Raw genomic sequence first — 24,352 nt, forward strand, 5'->3', positions numbered from 1 at the left:
TGTTGAGGCCAATTCACTAAATATATTCAAAAGGGAGTTAGATGACGTCCTTACTACTAGGGGGATCAAGGGGTATGGTGAGAAAGCAGGAAGTGGGTACTGAAGTTGCATGTTCAGCCATGAACTCATTGAATGGCGGTGCAGGCTAGAAGGGCCGAATGGCCTACTCCTGCACCTATTTTCTATGTTTCTATGTTTCTATGTGGCCCCTTGAACCTGCTCCACCACTCAATAAGATCATGGCTGATCTTCTACTTCAACTCCACTATCCTGTCCTATCCCAATATCCCTTGATTCCCTTAGAGTCCAAAAATCTATCGATCTCTGTCCTGAATGTACTCAACAACGGAGCATCCACTGCCCTCTGGGATAGAGAACTTCAAAAATTCACACCCTTTGAGTGAAGAAGTTTCTCCTCATCCCAGTCCTAAATGGCCATCCCCTTATCCTGAGACTATGACTCCTACTTCTAGACTCTTCAGCCAGGTAGATTCACACATTGCATATGCACTCAACATTGCTTGCATTGCTGGCAACCTTGGAGAGACAGCCTCTCAGCAACTACTCTGTTGAGCCCTCTAGGAATGTTATACGTTTCAATGAGATCACTTCTCATTCTTCTAAACTCCAGAGAGTATAGGCCCAATCTCCTCAATCTCTCCCCTCTTATTCCCAAGAATCAGTCTAGTGAACCTTTGTTGCATCCCCTCTGAAACAAGAATAAGGAAACCAAAACTGTGCACAGTACACCAGGTGTGTTCTCACCAGAACCTTATATAATTGCAGCGACGTCTTTATTCTTGTACTCCAATCCCCTTGCAATAAAGGCTAACATACCATTTACCTTCCTAATTGTTTGCTATATCTGCAGCTGCATGCTACTATGTGTCTTGTGTCAGGCACATTGCGACCTACTCCCTTCCCGTGGTTAGTAGTTGTCTGCAACGTAGCTCCTCCACATCTTCATCATTCAGATGCAGTAACAAAATTGGTGAATAGAGGTAGGGGGTGAAATTGAGTGGGTTAGTGCCCCAGAGGGGTGCCAACGGGACACTAAGCACTTCCCGCCCGAGTGCCGCGTTGTCAGCGTCTGCCGCGAGCCTCAGTGCTGTTTTTACGGGGGCACTGACAGTTTGCACTACACTCGCTCGCGGCGTCCACGTGGTGACGTCACCGAGTGTGCAACGCCCCCATAGCGCCGCGGTCGCGAACTTTACTCTTTCGCCTGCCTTAGCGCCTGCTGCTGAGACCGGCAGGGGAAACCAGTCGGGACATCGATGATTCCGGGGTGGTATTGTCCGGACAGCAAGTGGTGAAATTGAATTTTTTTCACTTCTATTTCTTTGTCGTAGCAGTGGGGAAGTGTGGGTGTAGGTCACTGAAATTTTCCAGAAGATTTTTTTTTTCCTTCTTTAGGCGCTAGGATGCCAGCAGTTTAGGGTTAGAATATTGAGTAGGCCTCCTGCGCTACAGCTCCATTGGTGCCCGAAGAGCAGTGTGGAGCACTTCTCTTAGCGCTCCATTTTCCTCTTGGGATGAAACAATTGAATATCGTACTTTGAGGCGATAGACACCGCCTGGCATTAAAGTTAGCGACCAGACGGTGTCACCACCTCAATGCGGGTGGCACTGAATTTCGACCCCTTAGTGAGTAAATCATTTTGTCAATTCATTCTAAATTGTTCTATCCACCTCTTTAAAGCACCCAATATGGTCAACTTTTTCCTGATTCTTTTGATTTTTTTCCTCACCAACTCACGGGCACCAAGAGTGGACAGTCGATGCTCCTATAAATCACCATATCACCTCTGTCCCGACAGACCACCAACCAGGATTCAACTGGCCATGCCGCAGTTGGGTGCTTCTCAACCACATTCGATCGCGACAGGGACATTACACCTCAAATCTTCACCCGTGGAGCCTTGGCGATGACGACAAGTGCCCTTGCCGAGAAATACAAACCATGTCTTACGTTGTTGAATCACACCCACTAAATAAACTGCCTGGTGTCCCACGCATTTTGCATGGCAATGCTCTAAGATGGCTGGAATTATAACCGAGTCTATGTATGCGAAATAAATAATGCATTAGTGATGTTCTTTCATTCTCACAGCAAAGATCTGGCTATTCAATTATAATAGTACCATTCATTCATGATTTGGATGATGGCTTAACGATTTTAAGATGTTCACTACATTGCAAGACAAAATATACTCACTCTAAGCTGAACAGGCAATACAATATAATTAAGTTGCTTTTGTCAGACTTTTGCAGAAGTTAAAGGAAGTTTCCAAAATCCAAGCAACTTACAAGAGCCTCGGAACAAGAAAGGGTGGTTCAGTCTTTTGGAGGAGTGGCGTTGGTGTTAGCCACCATCTGATCTTATCTTCTGGTTACCTCAATCTACCCTCAATCACAAACTTTCCTGTGAGGGGAATCTCCTGGAATTATTTGTAGAGTCCCCGGGATAACTTGTACCAAACGGTCTGAAAGGGAGCATCAGTGAGCCAAGAACTGGCGGTGTTACCACTGCAGAAGATGCCTTTTGTTGGCACTGGCAGCACAAACACTGTGGCAATGTCAAAATTATAGGCGCACTGACAGAAGTGCAGATACTTGTTTAGCCCCCTATCAACCCCTTCAGCTGAAAAGACGTCCACTTGAAAACTCCCATCCGGGATTGAATCTTTTATATCCTGCAACAAACATCTGTTTAGTCCTCTTTAGGTAGACACGGTGCTCGTAGCACTAGGTGGCAGCTTATTCTGTTAGTTATTAACTGTACGAGAAGGAGTTTTTGTTTCTAAGCTATCGTTCAGCTACTGGCTTATTCGTTTTTAAATGTTTCATTTCATTCTGAATTCATTTTACATAAATTACTAGCTTTTTCTTCACGAACATCTCACAATATTTTAGAAATGTGAGTCCTATCTCTTGGCTTTGTTAACCAAAGGCTCAGTTAGTTGTCATCATCATCATCATCATCATAGGCAGTCTAAAAGTGAGTTCTCAGCTGATTGTACAATCCAATACGGAAATTACAGTCTCTGTCACAGGTGGGGCAGACAGTGGTTGAAGGAAAGGGTGGGTGGGGAGTCTGGTTTGCCGCACGCTCCTTCCGCTGTCTGTGCTTGGTTTCTGCATGCTCTCGGCCAAGAGACTTGAGGTGCTCAGCACCTTCCCAAATGCTCTTCCTCCACTTTGGGCGATCTTGGGCCAGGGATTCCCAGGTGTCAATGGGGATGTTGTACTTTATCAAGGAGGCTTTGAGGGTGTCTTCTGGCCACCTGGGGCTCGCTTGCCGTGTAGGAGTTCCGAGTAGAGCGCTTGCTTTGGGAGTCTCGTGTCTGGCAACGCTTCTGAAGACTGGCAATCTTCCCATTCCTGGGTGCTAATGAGAACCTGTCAGCCAGTTTCTAGCTCCGTCCCAGTCGAGTACTGCAGGGACATGCACAAGACATTAGGACAGTAAACACAGGAGGGCTTCCTTTTCCTCAGTGATTTAATTGGAACAAGAAGTGTTGTATGTTAGGAATTATCCTCTGCTCCGCTGAGTATTTAAAACAAAACAAAAAAACACTACTTATATTTCACTCGTGGAGCAAGTTGTTTCAGACCAACCTCTGATAGTGAAAAAGATCTCTCAGCGGTCATTGAAAGGCAGCTAACTGCCAGTAAAGCAAATGAAAAACCTCCAATTAATTTGACAGAAAAATGAATCCCAGGAACTAGATATTGAGGAAAGTTCTGTCTATTAAATATACATTGTTTGGAGCCTGAAGTTTGTATTTGAACCCTCTTCAGGCCTCAATTTAGAATTGCCTTTAATCATCCATCTTCACGCTTTAGACCAAAGTTCATTAAAGGCAAATACAGAATGTGCCTCTGCTAAATACAATGTAATATATGACTATATTGTAGCCTTCAGTAATATACTCCATGGCAAATGCACTGTTTAACACAAAAGCAAACTACCGAGGATGCTGGAAATCTGAAATAGAAACAGAAAGTGCTGGGAATACTCAGCAGGTTAGGCAGCATCTGTGCAGAGAGAAACAGAGTTAACGTTTTAGGTTGATGACTCTTCGTCAGAATTGGAAAAAGTTAGAGATGTAACAGATTTTAAGCAAGTGCAGGGACAGGGAAAGAGAAACACTTTGTAATGTTCAGAGAAGGTCTGCACAACATATTCCTTTGTAAATCAAACTTTTGGTAGTTGGACTCACCAGATTCCCATTTGTTTTTCACAACAGGGGTCTTTTATCTTTCAAACTGTCTGGTGGAATTTTGTGTGCTGGTCAAAAGTGACGCTTTTTCCACCTTTGGCACTAAGCATCAGGATTAAATAAACTCAGCAGGTAGCAATCTTTTTATTCTACTTCAACAATGTGGCTTAACTGCAACATCAGAAGAACGCCCCCACTCGAGCGGATTTTCCACACCAGCAAATTATTTGGCGTTTCTGAGTGAGATGGCTAATTTAATGCAAATCTCTTGCGTCCAATAGATACTGGACTGAGGTGATCCAAACACATTTGATTTTAGTATTTTGTATAGGCATCACAGAACCAGTACTGTCATCTCATTGTTTGTGCTAGATTTTAACCTAGGTTACAGCAAGAGCAGTGGGTTAACTTACTGTACCTCAGAATTGCCCCGAAACAGTTTAAAAAAAACACATTTAAAATAAGGGTTGGGTAGCAAAATATTATAAAATGGTCTTTATTTTGTAACAGGCAGCGGCATCTTTAATCCCCTTCTCTGAGCTCTATTAAACCGCCGATCTCGAAAGAAAGAGTGTATAAATGTAAGTCTTTCTTTCAAGGTCTGTGTTTTAATGCAGCTCGGAGAAGGGAACTAAGGTGGCTTCGGCCTGTGTTACTGGCTGTTACATTTAAAAAATCAGCCACCTTAGCAATGGTAATGTCAATCAAACTTGCAGCAGACGACTGACAACAGAAAATCCCTTCAGCTTCAGTGGCTGATTCACCAGTCCCAAGTCCAAGACGGCCAGGATTGACAAATTAGAACAGAACAATATCAGCCTGATACAGCGCAGGATTCCCTAGTAAGGCTGCGATCAGCCGTTACTGCACCTCTCCGGTGCTGTAGACATCTATCTCCACATGTTAAGTGGAACAATATTTATTTCCATGCACTGACATCCTTCATTCTGATAAGCACATAAAGAATATGACTAAACATGTCACGGGGGAATAGGTGGAGAAGTATTCTGTAATAAGATGTTTATAAACAAACATAGCTAGTTTAGAAGAAAGACAAATCTCTTTTTATTCATGATTCTTAAAGGTTGGAAGTCACTAAGGATAACCAAAATACTTATTGCACCAATACTGTATGTTTCATGCTTAAAAAAAACAGAACCAAGACCATTTGTTTTCCAGGAAATAAAGAATAACTAAGCATCTCTAAACTGGTTCTTCCCATTTCTCGAAGCTTCTCAAAGCAATCTTGTTTAATGATAAATAACTGGAGATTAATAGTGAGATAATCTGACATGTAAAACATTTTCTATGCCTCTGGAGTCCTCTATGAATTTGAAACCAAGTTCAACTCTTCACCCTTTTGAATCCGCTTTTAAAGTTGCCTTATTTTTCAGCAATGGACCTATCTGTCATAGAAAATGAGTTTAAAACCCGTTCAGCCTCTAAAGGTAACGGCCTGGATCAGATCAGCACAATGTAACTCAAATTTGCTGGGGATGCTCTTGCTGAACCATTAGCTCAAGTAATCAATTTATCTTTTGTACAAGGCTCAATGCTCATCAAGTGAAAATGTACTGAAGTTATTCTAGTCTGTGAAGGTAGCATAATTCATGTTAATAACTACCAAGCTGCTTGCATTTTAACATTAAAATCCAAAATAACAGAAAACATTTCTCGTGCATGTATAATTGAACAAACTCTTCTTGTGACTTTTAGCATTTCCTCTGGCCCTTTTAAGTACACAGATCACATCTGCTCATGCATTGATTTCAATAAACTTGCAACAGTTCTTGCACATCTTTAAGAGTAGGAACCACAGTGCTTTAACATCATTCAGCGATTGTTTGCTCAAAATCATATTTGCTCAAAAAAGGACAGGGGAAATGCTAAAGGTCACAAGAAGAGTTTGTTAAATTAATGCACAATTGCAGCGTGAGAAATTTTTTCAGTTATTTTGGATTTTAATGTTAAAATGCAAGCAGGTTGGTAGTTTACATTTTGATTGTGTTTTAAATTTAGACATTTGCGAGGAGAAGCAGTAAGTAGTGCCCACAAGAGCCAGCAGACCACAGGCATGGTCATGTGATGGTTGGAGGTGAGCAGTCAGAGTTCAGCTTTCGCTTCAAAGTGACGTGTGTAGGTTGAAGCTGAACTTGAGATAGCTCCTTGACCGATTCAACTGTCTAACACAGAAGCTCTGACCATCAAAAGCCCTATCAAAACAACTGTTTGTCAATTCAAATCTAAAATATCCAGACATTCTTCGGCAGACTTTAGTCTGATAGCAAGTACAATTCTGAATTTGGGAAAGGAAGTTACCCAATTAGCCAATATTGGGATTGTCAGAAAGGTTTGTTCCTGTGCTTCCTAGCACTTTGTGCAATCTAACTCCATGTCCGCTGACAACATTCAAATGCAGCACTGATTTTCACATGCTCGCAATTTCAATCCGAGATAATGTTGCATTTTTAACTGGAGTCGGTCCCTGGTGATCTGGAAGCAACATGCCCATGATGTCCAACTACCATGCAATCTAGGATCGACATATCCTTGATGTTCAATTTCAATCTAGTGTTCTATTTCTCTAGCTGTTTTAGAAGATTGGAATTTCTGGTGTTCACGGTGATCCTATCGACCACAATATTTAAATTCACTGGTGATCTAGTCACTCTGATATCCCAACTCCAGTGTAATCTAGAAGCTATCTAACTGTAGCGGTCAATATACCTGACAATCTAAAGCTTATTCTTCATGCTATTCAGTTTTATTGATCGCTTCGAAGCCTTGCACCTATGGCAAATAGTTGCTCCGGTGATTATTGGCGATGCCTATCTATAATATACATGTAACATATTCAAAGTCTGGCATCATCTCGTGTAACCTTCCTGTTTATCACACTCACTTTCAGTGTCATGATTTATTTGTCATGTTTTTCCACCAGACCCTGGTGCCATGCCTGGGCATTACTGTAAGGCATGTATACTGGCTATTATACTTGCCTTTCAATCCTCCCAATATTAAGTGGCACTGCAGCTACTCCAAGCTCAGTTTCCCAGGTCAGTTATTCTGGATGGCACTGTGGGTAAGATTTCTTTAAATTTTACATTTAGTTTTAACTTTCTTGGGCCTCCCTATTGATACATTTTGTTTTAAATGTTTTTTTCTGCCTTCCTGCCATCATGCCATTCCCCCCACCCTCCTGCTGTGTCCTCTTTGGTCTCTGGCCTGCCTGACCTCGTTGCCACTGCTCGTGGGTGTCCTGGCTCCCTGGTACTGCTGCATACTCTTCGGTCCCTAGTCTGCCTGTTCTATCAGGCTCCACCGGCTGCCCTGTGTCGGCTGCATGATCCTCACTGGTTTCCCAGCACTAGCCTGCGAGGGGAGGAAGGGGAGAAGAGATTACCGTGAAGCAAGTGGGAGGGGAGGATGAAGGGGGGGGTTATAGCACAATAACCACATTAAAAGAAAGACTTGCATTTATATAGCGCCTTTCACAACCACTGGACATCTCAAAGTGCTTTACAACCAATGAAGTACTAGTTTCCCAGCTTAAGTCATTCAGGTCAGGCTGATGGAACTGGAAAGGAGATGAATGTGGGACAGAGATGGCACAAAGGATGAGAGGTAATGTGAAGGAAGTGATAGGAGAGGAGGCAGATGTGGGGCAAGACCCCAATCCCCTTTGTGGGTATCATGTGATACGGAGCAAAGTTGGGTAAATGGAGTTGAGGTGTAGGTCAGCATTGATCTACTTGACTAGTGGAACAGACTAGAGGGGCTGAATGGCCTACTCCTGAATTGTTCCCGTGTTGTTTCCACTGTCTGCCTGCTTCCTATTTAGATCTCTCCCCTCACTCAGAACCCAAACTCTGGTCTGTGGCTCAAAATTACAGGCTCTGGAACGGGAGGAATCAGGGCCACAGGTGGCTGGTGGTCTTCATTTTTTTTATAAAGTTATCATAACATCAGGCTAAAGGTCATTTGATTATCAAAAGGAGCAAGGTACTAAATACCTATATCTCCTGATTCCATCATAGAGCAGTTGTTTTTATTAGGAGCCATTAATGTCTAAAATCACAACAAATTCAATCTAAACTATTTCCATTATCCAGCACTAATATGGTGTCCATTAACTAGCATATAACACTTATTGTTTGTATTGATTTTGAAAACATTATACAAGTGATGGGCACTTTGGAACAGAAATTCATCTGTGCCCTGTTCTTAATGAATTAGTTAATGGTATGGCTGAGATTCCTCTGCACTATTTTAATGAAGTCATTAACCTGTTTATAATAACTTGTCTATAGTGCTGAACAGAGAAATATCAGCTCATAGGGGTAACCAATTTGTTAGAGTGTGAAGGAATTTCTACTCCTTTATGTGCTCCAAAACAATAATTACTGCTTTTGTTGTTTCTCATCTAGAATTTTCATGATTTAAAATGGACTATAACTGTTCCGGCTGCCTTGAAACCAGCTTTGTAACAGACCTGCCATCATAAAGCACAACCACCTCATCTATCACTGAACACTGCATTTTAGACTTTATTGGCTGCCTGCTGGCTTAGAGTACCACTTTGCTGTGCTAGTTTGCAAGCTTAGAAATATATCCAGCCTGCATAACTGCCATGCTTACCAAGGCCTCACTGTTACATGAACGTAACATAAAATTAGCAGCTGATTGATCCCATGGCTCTATTTCAAAGAAGAGCAGGGGAGTTATCCCAGGTGTCTTGGCCATATTTATCCCTCAATCAACATCGCAAAAACAGATCATCTGGTCATTATCACATTATTACATTGCCTGCCATGTTTGCGACATTACAATAGTGACTACAAAATAAAGTACCTCATTGGCTGTAAAGTGCTTTGAGACATCCTGAGGCTGTGAATGGCGCTATATAAATACAATTCTTTCTTGTTATTTATTCGGGTACTTGCCATTTTCAATTTCTAATGGAACATTTAATTTTTGTTTGCTGAAATCCAAATATGGCTGTTATTAACAGAGTCTAGCAGCTACGAGGATGGGGGGGTGGGGGGCGCATCTAATTGCCTGGCAGTCCAGTGGGGGTTCTACACTTACCCAAACCTTCTAATGATGGATATAGATTGGTTCTCTCCTTGGGTTTTCACAGACCAGTCAAGCTGTGTCGAAGAAGAAGGATGGGGTGCTAAAAGAGTGCCGTGTGTCCAATGTCTGCTAATTCCATTGTGGTCTATGTGCCCATTTTTGTTGCCCTAGTGGTGAGTGTGTGTCTGCCCTCTGCTTGCTGGGAGTGGGGGCCAGGAACATGTAAATCCAGATTAATTATTGCGTTCAATTTTACAATTACTCCAATTTTAAGGCATTAAAGCTGATGCCCCCCCCCCAAAAAAAAACCTTTCTCTGATCTTCATTTTCCCTTTCCTACTACATAGAGCCCTATCGTAATATTACAACCATCTCCAGTTTCAAACAGCATCTATTTATATATGTTTTACTTTGTACAGTTTCTTTTTTACATAACTACTTTCTTTTTCAATTGATTCACAGTGATTCTTTATATATATTTTTATTGATAATTGCCTTTTACCTACTTCCCCTAGGGATTAAAAATTGCTCTATTTTTAGTAATCTGTTTACCGGAGTAAACACAAGGCTAGTGCTACACCGCACACAAGAACCAAAGTTTTCTCAGGTTAAACCGACTGACCAATTTACTCACAATTGAGTAGAATATGAAGCACAAAAGAATTCAGAAAATACTGTTGAGTACAATATCGAACAATAATATAATCAGCCAATCCATAATACATTACTTACCCTTTTGATAACTCTTCTTGAAGAAAGCTAGTCGTCGTCTTTTCTGTTCTTGTTATTGCAAGATTTATTTTTTTGGACAACCATCGGTATTTGTGTCAATTGGAATTGAAACATGATGTACATAATCTAAACCACATGTTATGGAGTCTTCCATCTGACTAAACCCCAGAACTCAGACAAACTGCTGAGTGGAAAAATCATCAGTTTTTATCCTGCTATTTCTTTTGACGTCAAGATTTCAGGTGACTCGCGCTATCTTTTTAGCAAAGGATGATGCTTGTAGATGAATTGCTGGTCAAACAGATGTTGCCCCCTACTTAGATTCAATTAAACACAATCGACAGAATACACATTTATATACGTGATAGCAACATACTTGTGTCTGTTCATATAAATGTCATGCATGATTCCAGTCAAACAGATGTGTTCGCTATTCCGCAATGAATAAAGAACAAGCCAATAAAAATATAGGAAATAAAAATGTAAGAAAAAGTCATTGATGAGAAAAAAACATTTGATACATTAAAGCTTGTCCTTCCAACACTTGGACTCACGCCATCCACCTGCAGCTTGAACTCCCCTTATGACTTTAATTTCAAGTTTACTTGACGGATTGCTCCAAACATTATCATTCGTTGAGTAAACTTGCCTTTCATCAACTACATTTATTTATTCTTGTCTGATTGGCCTGACCTACCTTGAAGTGATATTCTGGGATCACAATTTATACCATTTAATATTAATCCTTAATATTCTTTCTATACTTTAAAGGTTAATCTTCTCCTTAGCAGCACAACAATACATTGTGCATTACATGTTATAATCCTCCAGTCCTTGTCTTATCCACTTTAACATGGCACAATATACCACAACAATAGTAGCCCCAAAATTCCTGCCTTTTTAAAGCAGTGCATTTCCAGCAGAGGCAGAAATTTGAACGAAAACTTGGATCATCTGGATTTGTGCCCCGTTTAGAGTATGATCTAAATTCACTGAGGGTGCCAGGGGGGATGGGGATGTGGGGGTGGGGGGGGGGGGGGGGGAGCAGAATAGATGCCCAACCCCAATGTGGCAGAAATATGGAAATGCTGGGATAATGACATTGTGACAATGCTTCCCGAATCCCATAATTTCTGCCCTCACAAAATAAGCCTGTATAAAGCAGGAACACTTTGGTTTGAACCAACTGGTGACCAATGTCTTGTTTGTCAGGACATGCCAGTTCATCTATTTTAACGTAGGAATTGTACATCCCACCCAGCTCCCAGTCGATGTCTGTGTGCCTTCTGTAGTTGCACAAGTCCTTTCTCTGCACTTTTTTTAAGTGACAATAATGGAGACATCTTTACACAAGCCAGGGTGAAGGACCATCCGTATACAATGCTAGCCTCAAATACATGACTAATCAGTTATTGATCATAGAGACTATCTTTTGTAATAATGATACAATATCACACGATCCGTAATTTTAATGAATTTGTGGATTTTAATGGATTGTCTCAGACAATATTTATGCCTCAACTGACATCACTTAAATAGATTATCTGCTCATTACCACATTGCAGTTTGTGGGTTCTTGCTGTGCACTAATGGACTGCTGTGTTTCCTACATTACAACAGTGACTATATTTTAAATGTACTTCATTGGCTGTAAAGTGCTTTGGGATGCCCTGAGGTCGTGAAAGGTGCTATATAAATGCAAGTTTGTTTGTTCGTTTGTTCAGCAATCATGTGTACCACAATATTCTAGCTACTGGCTCTTGCGGTGCGAAAGGAAGACTGTCTGCTTCTGTTGCTGATGACACCCTTATGGAGAACCAGCAATGAGGCAGAGCAGAGGTATAATGATGCACATACTACTACCAGCATTAAAATAAAGCATTGGAATGCTAAAAGTTTAGTTCCAGTGCCTTGATTGATCAGGTGCGTCAGTAGGCCCCCAGTAATGTGTCAAGGGCGGGGTGGGGAAACCATTCAAAGAAAGGACTACACAGACACCATCAGCCTAAGAATACCAACATTGCACTTCCCCCTTGTGCCCACATCTCTTCTCCGCTGTCCTATTCTAATGCTCCTTCCAGGTGCATGAGAGGTTGACAGCTGTACTGTCCTAGTACGAGCCTTTTGGAAATAAGGTAGCTCCTTCGCTGCCAGGGTCACAGAGTCCTGGGATGGACCCATGGCTGATTGCCTCCCTGGAATGGCTGTAGGGTCAATAACTAGAGGGCACAGATTTAAGGTGATTGGCAAAAGAACCAGAGGTGACATGAGAAAAAACTTTCTTACACTGGTTAGGATTTGGAATGCACTGATAGGGTGGTGGATACAGATTCATTAGTAGCCTTCAAAAGGGAATTGAATAAATACTTGAAGAGGAGTGGGACTAACTAGCTTGCTCTTTGAAAGAGCCGACACAGACTCGATGGGTCAAATGGCTTCTTTCTGTGTATACTATTCACCGATTCTATGAATGAACTTGAGAGCAGCCTGGGTCTGCCCCTATTGTGACACATGTGAAGCTGCCTGTAGGGACTGGAAGGAGTGCAGACATGTGTTGCCAGCCTGAGGAAGAGCCACCAAAGACGAGCGCCCTTCTGCCATCCCACTGATACTGGGTACTGGGCCCCGGATTGGACTGAAAATAAGTGGCCCGCAAACCTGATGGTTGTCGTGAGGCCCTGGAAACCTTGAGGGATGACACTCTGAAGATCTTAGAACCAGCTTGTGATTGTTCTCCCCAAAACATCTCCCAAGGCTAGAAGATAGGTGGTCATTGCCTGCAGGCTGCAGGGACTGACTGGTCTGGAGACTTCCCTATTAGTGGGGACAAATGCCGATGTTCCTGGAGCTGCTCCTTGCTCCAAGTAGTGCTGCCTAGTTCAAAAGCCCATTCTGATGGTGTCACAGAGGGTGGCTTTGGCCTCCACAGTCAGCTAGCCAATTGCCGCACATTCTGGGAGATGCTGCGTAGCATCTGACATTCAGCCAGCAGGACCCCTGAGCTCATAAAAACAGATAGTAAAAGCTTTTACCGATATATAAAAAGGAAAAGAGTGACTAAAGTAAATGTTGGTCCTTTAGAAGATGAGAAGGGGGATTTAGTAATGGGAAATGTGGAAATGGCTGAGACCTTAAACAATTATTTTGCTTCGGTCTTCACAGTGGAAGACACAAAAACCATGCCAAAAATTGCTGGTCACGGGAATGTGGGAAGGGAAGACCTTGAGACAATCAATCACTATCGCTAGGGAGGTAGTGCTGGACAGGCTAATGGGACTCAAGGTAGACAAGTCCCCTGGTTCTAATGAAATGCATCCCAGGGTATTAAAAGAGATGGTGGAAGTTATAGCAGATGCATTCGTTATAATATACCAAAATTCTCTGGACTCTGGGGAGGTACCAGTGGATTGGAAAGCAGCTAATGTAACGCCTCTGTTTAAAAAAGGGGGCAGACAAAAGGGAGGTAACTATAGACCGGTTAGTTTAACATCTGTAGTGGGGAAAATGCTTGAAGCTATCATTAAGGAAGAAATAGCGGGACATCTAGATCGGAATAGTGCAATCAAGCAGACGCAACATGGATTCATGAAGGGGAAATCATGTTTAACTAATTTACTAGAATTCTTTGAGGATATAACGAGCATGGTGGATAGAGGTGTACCGATGGATGTGGTGTATTTAGATTTCCAAAAGGCATTCGATAAGGTGCCACACAAAAGGTTACTGCAGAAGATAAAGGTACGCGGAGTCAGCGGAAATGTATTAGCATGGATAGAGAATTGGCTGGCGAACAGAAAGCAGAGAGTCGGGATAAATGGGTCTTTTTCCGGTTGTAAATCGGTGGTTAGTGGTGTGCCACAGGGATCGGTGCTGGGACCACAACTGTTTACAATATACATAGATGACCTGGAAGAGGGGACAGAGTGTAGTGGAACAAAATTTGCAGATGACACAAAGATTAGTGGGGAAGCGGGTTGTGTAGATGACACAGAGAGGCTGCAAAGAGATTTAGATAGGTTAAGCGAATGGGCTAAGGTTTGGCAGATGGAATACAATGTCGGAAAATATGAGGTCATCCACCTTGGAAAAAAAAACAGTAAAAGGTAATATTATTTGAATGGGGAGAAATTACAACATGCTGCGGTGCAGAGGGATCTGGGGGTCCTTGTGCATGAATCCCAAAAAGTTAGTTTGCAGGTGCAACAGGTAATCAGGAAGGCGAATGGAATGTTGGCCTTCATTGCAAGAGGGATGGAGTACAAAAGCAGGGAGATCCTGCTGCAACTGTACAGGGTATTGGTGAGGCCGCACCTGGAGTACTGCTTGCAGTTTTGGTCACCTTACTTAAGGAAGGATATACTAGCCTTGGAGGGGGTACAGAGATGATTCACTAGGCTGATTCTGGAGATGAGGAGGTTACCTTATGATGATAGATTGAGTAGACTGGGTCTTTATTCGTTGGAGTTCAGAAGGATGAGGGGTGATCTTATCGAAACATTTAAAATAATGAAAAGGATAGACAAGATAGAGGCAGAGAGGTTGTTTCCACTGGTCGGGGAGACTAGAACTAGGGGGCACAGCCTCAAAATATGGGGGAGCCAATTTAAAACTGAATTGAGAAGGAATTTCTTCTCCCAGAGGGTTGTGAATCTGTGGAATTCTCTGCCCAGGGAAGCAGTTGAGGCTAGTTCATTGAATGTATTCAAATCACAGATAGATAGATTTTTAACCAATAAGGGAGTAAAGGGTTATGGGGAGCGGGCGGGTAAGTGGAGCTGAGTCCACGGCCAGATCAGCCATGATCTTTTTAAATGGCGGAGCAGGCTCGAGGGGCTAGATGGCCTACTACTGTTCCTAATTCTTATGTTCTTATGTTCTGAGTCTGCAGGCTCCCGAGCGGAGGATTGTTGTTGCCTGAGCTGCTGTTCAGTGCTGACCAGCTCCATTTCCTCCTGACTCCTCTGGCTGCCCTGTGCTCAGGCAATGGTGAGTCCCCACCACACTGACTCCCTTCGGGTGACTCTCTGGTGGTTGAGAGCGACAGGGCAAACAATGTAGTGGGTGATGAGATGCTGGGGTGTGTCAGGGACGAGGGCCCTGTTAATTTTTCTCCCTGATCTTCCAGCCCCCTGTGCTGCTTCCTCTGTTCTAAAATCTGTCAGGAAGGAACAAGCCAAGAGGTTAACGAAGGTCTTGGGGTATGCTTGCAAGAAGGCTGACTGTGCTTCCGCCACAGAGCAGAGAAAAGCACATTGTGACCACAAACCAACAGTGGGCACCGTGCCACCCTCTTATCCATCGGCCACAGCCTCGGCAGAGCACCTCCCCCAGTACAGCTTCCCTCGTGCGGTCAGCAAACAAATGTCAAGTGGGCCCTCCCTACCAACCCGCCTCTCCCTGGCATGATGGCCATTTTCCGCCTGCAGAAAAAATACAGACAGCATGAAATGCAGCCCACTCAGCGCATGAGGTTAGCATTGAAAGAGAAAGGGATGCTGCGGGCTTGAAGGAGGCAACGGCATGGGATGAGAATGATCGAATGTTAAGGCTACATGAGAGACTGTGAGGGTTCAAAGAAGGACTGGGAAATGGCCTTCAACTGCTGGTGTGGGGCAGCTGAACTATACTGTGAAGGAGAAGAGTGACAATGTCGATCAGAGGATACGGCAGAGCACTCGGAGCCCACCCCTGGCTCATATCTTACCTTGACTATCCTTGTCAGATTATTAAGCTTCTTTCTCCATTGCAAAGGTTTCCAGGGAGCAACAAAAGGAGTATTAATAGCCACCTCCTCTCACATGGTGAGCTGCCACCCACCCCAAATGTGGTAACTCTCTTCTGCCTGATTTCTAAAATCTCTACATCACTTTGTTGACAATTAGCCTCCATGGGTTCTGAGTTTGAATGAGCCATAAACTAGACTTTTTGCTGCCTTCTTATAAGCAGAAAATCCTATGTCCAGAACAGCTCCCTACGAGTACACTGCCACTTTATCCCAGTTTTGTCAGCCTGTCATGCCGCTGGAAAGGTGTTAAACAGCCAAGAAATGAATAGGTTTCAAGCATTATACACCATTAAAGGTGCTAAAACTGCAAGCAGAGAAATGGCCCCCTGATCTAAAGGTGATATTGCAGGCAAAAATTTGCCAGGCTATGGGGAAAGAGCAAGGGAGTGGGATTAATCAGATAGCTCGTTCATAGAGCCGGCATGATGGACTGAATGGCCTCCTTCTGTGCTGTATGATTCTATGGTATAAACACAACCAGGGAGCAAAAACTCACCATACCTTGGGATGTTTTACTATGTTAAAGGTGCTATATAAATGAAAGTTTTTGTTGGTGTTATACCAGGATGCAGGAATTAGCCACTGGTAAGCCCAGAGCAGATCATTGCACCAATGCCACAAAGAAAGATAAACTGGCTCTGTGCTCAACTGTTGGATTGGAGGGATCTGATAGAAACATAGAAACATAGAAACATAGAAAATAGGTGCAGGAGTAGGCCATTCGGCCCTTCTAGCCTGCACCGCCATTCAATGAGTTCATGGCTGAACATGCAACTTCAGTACCCCATTCCTGCTTTCTCACCATACCCCTTGATTCCCCTAGTAGTAAGGACTTCATCTAACTCCTTTTTGAATATATTTAGTGAATTGGCCTCAACAACTTTCTGTGGTAGAGAATTCCACAGGTTCACCACTCTCTGGGTGAAGAAATTCCTCCTCATCTCGGTCCTAAATGGCTTCCCCCTTATCCTTAGACTGTGTCCCCTGGTTCTGGACTTCCCCAACATTGGGAACATTCTTCCTGCATCTAACCTGTCTAACCCCGTCAGAATTTTAAACGTTTCTATGAGGTCGCCTCTCATTCTTCTGAACTCCAGTGAATACAAGCCCAGTTGATCCAGTCTTTCTTGATAGGCCATCCCGGGAATCAGTCTGGTGAACCTTCGCTGCACTCCCTCAATAGCAAGAATGTCCTTCCTCAGGTTAGGAGACCAAAACTGTACACAATACTCCAGGTGTGGCCTCACCAAGGCCCTGTACAATTGTAGCAACACCTCCCTGCCCTTGTACTCAAATCCCCTCGCTATGAAGGCCAACATGCCATTTGCTTTCTTAACCGCCTGCTGTACCTGCATGCCAACCTTCAATGACTGATGTACGATGACACCCAGGTCTCTTTGCACCTGCCCTTTTCCTAATCTGTCACCATTCAGATAATAGTCTGTCTCTCTGTTTTTACCACCAAAGTGGATAACCTCACATTTATCCACATTATACTTCATCTGCCATGCATTTGCCCACTCACCTAACCTATCCAAGTCGCTCTGCAGCCTCATAGAATCCTCCTTGCAGCTCACACTGCCACCCAACTTAGTGTCATCCGCAAATTTGGAGATACTACATTTAATCCCCTCGTCTAAATCATTAATGTACAGTGTAAACAGCTGGGGCCCCAGCACAGAACCTTGCGGTACCCCACTAGTCACTGCCTGCCATTCTGAAAAGTCCCCATTTACTCCTACTCTTTGCTTCCTGTCTGACAACCAGTTCTCAATCCATGTCAGCACACTACCCCCAATCCCATGTGCTTTAACTTTGCACATTAATCTCTTGTGTGGGACCTTGTCGAAAGCCTTCTGAAAGTCCAAATATACCACATCAACTGGTTCTCCCTTGTCCACTCTACTGGAAACATCCTCAAAAAATTCCAGAAGATTTGTCAAGCATGATTTCCCTTTCACAAATCCATGCTGACTTGGACCTATCATATTACCTCTTTCCAAATGCACTGCGATGACATCCTTAATAATTGATTCCATCATTTTACCCACTACCGATGTCAGGCTGACCGGTCTGTAATTCCCTGTTTTCTCTCTCCCTCCTTTTTTAAAAAGTGGGGTTACATTGGCTACCCTCCACTCCATAGGAACTGATCCAGAGTCAATGGAATGTTGGAAAATGACTGTCAATGCATCCACTATTTCCAAGGCCACCTCCTTAAGTACTCTGGGATGCAGTCCATCAGGCCCTGGGGATTTATCGGCCTTCAATCCCATCAATTTCCCCAACACAATTTCCCGACTAATAAGGATTTCCCTCAGTTCCTCCTCCTTACTAGACCCTCTGACCCCTTTTATATCCGGAAGGTTGTTTGTGTCCTCCTCAGTGAATACCGAACCAAAGTACTTGTTCAATTGGTCCGCCATTTCTTTGTTCCCCGTTATGACTTCCCCTGATTCTGACTGCAGGGGACCTACGTTTGTCTTTACTAACCTTTTTCTCTTTACATATCTATAGAAACTTTTGCAATCCGTCTTAATGTTCCCTGCAAGCTTCTTCTCGTACTCCATTTTCCCTGCCCTAATCAAACCCTTTGTCCTCCTCTGCTGAGTTCTAAATTTCTCCCAGTCCCCGGGTTCTCTGCTATTTCTGGCCAATTTGGATGCCACTTCCTTGGCTTTAATGCTATCCCTGATTTCCCTTGATAGCCACGGTTGAGCCACCTTCCCTTTTTTATTTTTACGACAGACAGGAATGTACAATTGTTGTAGTTCATCCATGCGGTCTCTAAATGTCTGCCATTGCCCATCCACAGTTAACCCCTTCAGTATCATTCGCCAATCTATCCTAGCCAATTGACGCCTCATACCTTCAAAGTTACCCTTCTTTAAGTTCTGGACCATGGTCTCTGAATTAACTGTTTCATTCTCCATCCTAATGCAGAATTCCACCATATTATGGTCACTCTTCCCCAAGGGGCCTCGCACAACGAGATTGCTAATTAATCCTCTCTCATTACACAACACCCAGTCTAAGATGGCCTCCCCCTAGTTGGTTCCTCGACATATTGGTCTAAAAAACCATCCCTTATGCACTCCAGGAAATCCTCCTCTACCGTATTGCTTCCAGTTTGGTTAACCCAATCTATGTGCATATTAAAGTCACCCATTATAACTGCTGCACCTTTATTGCACGCACCCCTAATTTCATGTTTGATGCCCTCCCCAACATCACTACTACTGTTTGGAGGTCTGTACACAACTCCCACTAACATTTTTTGTCCTTTGGTATTCTGCAGCTCTACCCATATAGATTCCACATCATCCAAGCTAATGTCCTTCCGAACTATTGCCTTAATTTGCTCCTTAACCAGCAATGCTACCCCACCTCCTTTTCCTTTTATTCTATCTTTCCTGAATGTTGAATACCCCTGGATGTTGAGTTCCCAGCCCTGATCATCCTGGAGCCACGTCTCCGTAATCCCAATCACATCATATTTGTTAACATCTATTTGCACAGTTAATTCATCCACTTTATTGCGGATACTCCTTGCATTAAGACACAAAGCCTTCAGGCTTGTTCTTTTAACACCCTTTGTCCTTTTAGAATTTTGCTGTACAGTGGCCCTTTTTGTTCTTTGCCTTGGGTTTCTCTGCCCTCCACTTTTCCTCATCTCCTTTCTGTCTTTTGCTTTTGCCTCCTTTTTGTTTCCCTCTGTCTCCCTGCATTGGTTCCCATCCTCCTGCCATATCAGTTTAAATCCTCCCCAACAGCACTAGCAAACACTCCCCCTAGGACATTGGTTCCGGTCCTGCCCAGGTGCAGACCGTCCGGTTTGTACTGGTCCCACCTCCCCCAGAACCGGTTCCAATGCCCCAGGAATTTGAATCCCTCCCTGTTGCACCACTGCTCAAGCCACGTATTCATCTGCGCTATCCTGCGATTCCTACTCTGACTATCACGTGGCACTGGTAGCAATCCCGAGATTACTACTTTTGAGGTCCTACTTTTTAATTTAGCTCCTAGCTCCTTAAATTCGTTTCGTAGGACCTCATCCCTCTTTTTACCTATGTTGTTGGTACCAATGTGCACCACGACAACTGGCTGTTCTCCATCCCTTTTTAGAATGTCCTGCACCCGCTCCGAGACATCCTTGACCCTTGCACCAGGGAGGCAACATACCATCCTGGAGTCTCGGTTGCGGCCGCAGAAACGCCTATCTATTCCCCTCACCATTGAATCCCCAATCACTATTGCTCTCCCACTCTTTTTCCTGCCCTCCTGTGCAGCAGAGCCAGCCACGGTGCCATGAACTTGGCTGCTGCTGCCCTCCCCTGATGAGTCATGCCCCTCAACAGTACCCAAAGCAGTGTATCTGTTTTGCAGGGGGATGACCACAGGGGACTCCTGCACTACCTTCCTTGCACTGCTCTTCCTGTTGGTCTTCCATTCCCTATCTGGCTGTGGACCCTTTCCCTGTGGTACGACCAACTCGCTACACGTGATACTCACGTCATTCTCAGCATCGTGGATGCTCCAGAGTGAATCCACCCTCAGCTCCAACTCCGCAACGCGGTCTGTCAGGAGCTGGAGGCGGATACACTTCCCGCACACGTAATCGTCAGGGACACCGGAAGTGTCCCTGAGTTCCCACATGGTACAGGAGGAGCATAACACCCGACTGAGCTCTCCTGCCATGACTTAACCCTTATATACACTTAAATTGGCAACAACAGTGTTAAAAGTTACTGACTGATATAGAAGAGAAAAAAGAAAAACTACTCACCAATCACCAGCCAATCACTTACCCTCTTGGCTGTGACGTTACCTTTTGATTTCTTTCTACTTCTTTTTTGCCTTCTCCCTGTAGCTGCACAAGTCCCGCCTTTTATCGGCCTCTCCACGCACCTCCTCGACGCTGGGCCCCGGACTCCCTGCTGTGCCTTTTATAGGCCTCTCCACGCACCTCCTCGACGCTGCTCCCGACTGCCGCCGACGCTGGGCCCCGGACTCCCTGTTGTGACTTTTATAGGCCTCTCCACGCACCTCCTCGACGCTGCTCCCGACTGCCGCCGACGCTGGGCCCCGGACTCCCTGTTGTGCCTTTTATAGGCCTCTCCACGCACCTCCTCGACGCTGCTCCCGACTGCCGCCGACGCTGGGCCCCGGACTCCATGTTGTGACTTTTATAGGCCTCTCCACGCACCTCCTCGATGCTGCTCCCGACGCTGGGCCCCGGACTCCCTGCTGTGCCTTTTATAGGCCTCACCACGCACCTCCTTGACACTGCTCCCGACTGCCGCCGACGCTGGGCCCCGGACTCCCTGCTGTGCCTTTTATAGGCCTCTCCACGCACCTCCTCGACGCTGCTCCCGACTGCCGCCGACCCCATCAGGCTCCAGGGATTTGAAACACTCTACCTGTGCTGCGGCTATCATTATGGACAGCAACTGTTTACATGCTGTCCATTGTAACAACAGGGTATGAAACATGTCCACTGGTAGATTCTCGGCGAAGTGGTGAGTCTTGAAATTGGCACTGTGTGCACTGAGAAATATTTATCCTTTACGTGAAATGCATTGAGCAACTTTGAGGTTTTTGGTGTGAACCAAAAATGGGCCAATCTGAACTACTGTTGGTACAGAGTTCACTGTAGTGATTATCCCTATGTAGTTAGGACTTGTACTGCATGGGTCAAATGTAAAGAGCAGACAGATATTTACTTCAATCATAATCTGTGCATGCAGATATTACTGTCATATATTGGATTCCATGGACAACTTGCCAGCAAGTAAATGTATCAGCAAATAAGCTCTCTAATGACATTCCAAAGAAAGCTCTACAAAGCAGCATGGTATTTTTGGCTTCAATTGTGTGCTGCGCTGATCTTCTCAGGCTGCTGGCTGACTGTGCGTCATCCCATTCTGAACGAATGAGCGAATTAATTTTTCCAGTCATGTGTTTTGTACTCACAGATACTTTAAGTAAGTATCCAAATTGCTATAAATTAGTAATTCTCACAACAACTTGCATTTATAAAATTTGACACCAAGCCAGATGAGGAGCTATTACGTCAGGTGTGGTCACAGATGTGGGTTTTAAGGAGCGTCTTAATGGAGGAGAGAAAGGTAAAGAGGCGGAGAGGTTTAGGAAGGTAGTTCCAGAGCTTAGGGACTTGGCAACTGAAGGCACGGAGTGATTAAAATCAGGGTGTGCAAGAGGCCAGAAGTGTTGAAGCGCACAGATCTAGGAGGGTTGTAGAGCTGGAGGAGATTACAGAGATAGGGAGGGGCGAGGCCATGGAGCAATTTGAAAACAAGGATGAGAATTTTAAAATCGAGGCATTGCCAATGTAGGTCAGTGAACACGGGGTGATGGGTGAACGGGACTTCATGCAAGTTACGATATGGGCAGCAGAATTTTGGATGAGCTCAAGTTTATGGAAGGTGCAGAGTGGGAGGCTGGACTGGAGAACATTGGAATAGTTGTGTCTAGAGGTAACAAAGGCATGGATGGGGGTTTCAGCAGCAGATGTGCTGAGGAAGGGATGGAGACTGGTGATGTTGGGGAGGCGGTATGGAGATGGAGTAGATATAGCGCTCCTTCTAGTCCTGTGTAGAATTGTGTAATGGATGGCCAGTATAAACAGGGTAAATAAGATCTTCTATTATAAATCAGTGCAGATCCACATCTGTACATTATCCAGAAATATGGTGAGGTTAGAATGTTGCAAATTAGTTCTCTTTTGTTGCATATGACATTAAATTTCCACAGAGTATAATTTTTGGCGTGACTGCGTGATGTTAAACATATGGCACAGACTGCTAAGGAAGTGCATTACTCAAAGAATTCAGTGCAAAGAAGAGGATATGTTCCGAGCTGCTAACCGCTGTGAAACATTACGCAATCCATTTACACCAACGATATGTTGATTCTTTTGATTGTTGTTGAGCTACACCACATAGCCACTTAGACAGTCTGTAATGTATTTACCATAATTAAATGACTGCGCAGCTTCCTAGCATGTAGCTTATGCATCCTGGGAAATTGCAAAATAATGACAAATTTTTGATTGTACAGAAAATGTAATTGTGGCAAAATTGCTGGTTGGAGGTGGGAAATCGCCTGTTGAGATTTAGGCAAACAGTTCTGCTTTTTGTCAGCTGTAAATATCAGAATAGCAATGTACAGCTCTAAGTTAGTGACTGAATACCAATTACAAAGTATGTAGTAAAACCAAGGACACTGATAGTCTGAAAGTTGAGATTGTAAGAAGTTAGGGGGAAGGTTTAAGCTATGGTATGGTTTTTAATTCAGTTCATATCACATCACCAAATCAGGTCTGATCTGCATACACGCGTGTTCAGTTCACTGTCGGCAACACAAATAGAAAGGTGTCTTCTCCTCCAGGTGCTGTTTTTGTTGGAAAAGATTGGCAGCCTTAATGATAACCATCCCTTGATCATGAGCTAGTTGTGCAATTTGGTTTATCGTGACTTCAAACCATTCCTTAATATCTTCAAACCATGCTCATCTCTGTTTCCCTTCTTATTGTCTTCTTTCCCCATATTAACAGTTCACACATCAGTTGCCATTGGTATTGGATCTTTCTTTGGGTTATTCATCACAGTGGCTCTCTGTCTGTGCCACTGGCCATTCAACAGTACAAAACGTCCATGTTTCAGTCTCCCATGGGCTGCTGCATGCAAGGTCTATGTTTAACACTTACAAAAAAGCCTTTGAGTATATTTCATCATCTTGATGCATCTTGTTGTGTGGAGCTGTTGGTTGGGAAGCAGCTTTGCAAGGTATTAATGGCTTGTTTTACTATTGCTACTTATCTTTAACGGTATAGTCACAGCACATGTTTAGCATCAGTGTGATTTAAGCTTCACACAAATGCTAAACTTATGTAGTATAAATTGGGTGTGAATACCCAAACTAATTGTGAAGCAAAGCCAAGCGAGGCTCTCTCCTCTTTTCTTTACTATCAGGTAGGGCCTTAATACCAGATTAGAGTTGTATTTATACTATCATCAGTGAAAAGTGAAACCGCCTGACTGATGCTACAGCTGCAGGGGCCGAAATTGGCCACCGCCCGAAACAAATCGCACCCAGTGTTTTCAATGTGTTCCATCCGCCCCAATGCATGAGAATCAAGAGAAATTCAGCACTTTGTGCTTTTTTTTGAAGCGGGGCGGAAGTGGAGGCGGGTCGGAGTAGCTGACGCTCAAAGTCATCAGCGCCGCGCTGCTGATGTCATCACACTGGCATGTCACAATGTCCCTCCCCTTCAGTTACTGCGAACTCTGCAGCCACTTCAGTGGCAAACACTGGACCATCAGGGAGGGTTTCAGCCGGGCCAGCTGGCAGCGCGACCTCCCCTTTAAGGGCGGCCACAAAAGCTGTCAGTGGCACCGACCGGCCACGGGGCCATTTTCAAATGAGGCAATTTCGGGAAGGGGTCAGCGCGTGCACGACATGGCGGGAAACGGGCGGAGCGGTCCCCTACATCGCTCCAAAACTGAGGAAG

The 24,352-nt window shown here is 44.1% G+C and overlaps 1 protein-coding gene across 1 annotated transcript in view; it reads left to right on the plus strand.

The window, feature by feature from the left end:
* Nucleotides 1-24,352, plus strand: part of LOC139268144 (adhesion G protein-coupled receptor D2) — a 490,127-nt gene that overhangs the window by 413,361 nt on the left and 52,414 nt on the right. The window lies entirely within an intron of this gene.

The sequence above is a fragment of the Pristiophorus japonicus genome, chromosome 8, assembly GCF_044704955.1.
Source record: "Pristiophorus japonicus isolate sPriJap1 chromosome 8, sPriJap1.hap1, whole genome shotgun sequence".
NCBI classification, from domain to species: Eukaryota; Metazoa; Chordata; class Chondrichthyes; family Pristiophoridae; genus Pristiophorus; species Pristiophorus japonicus.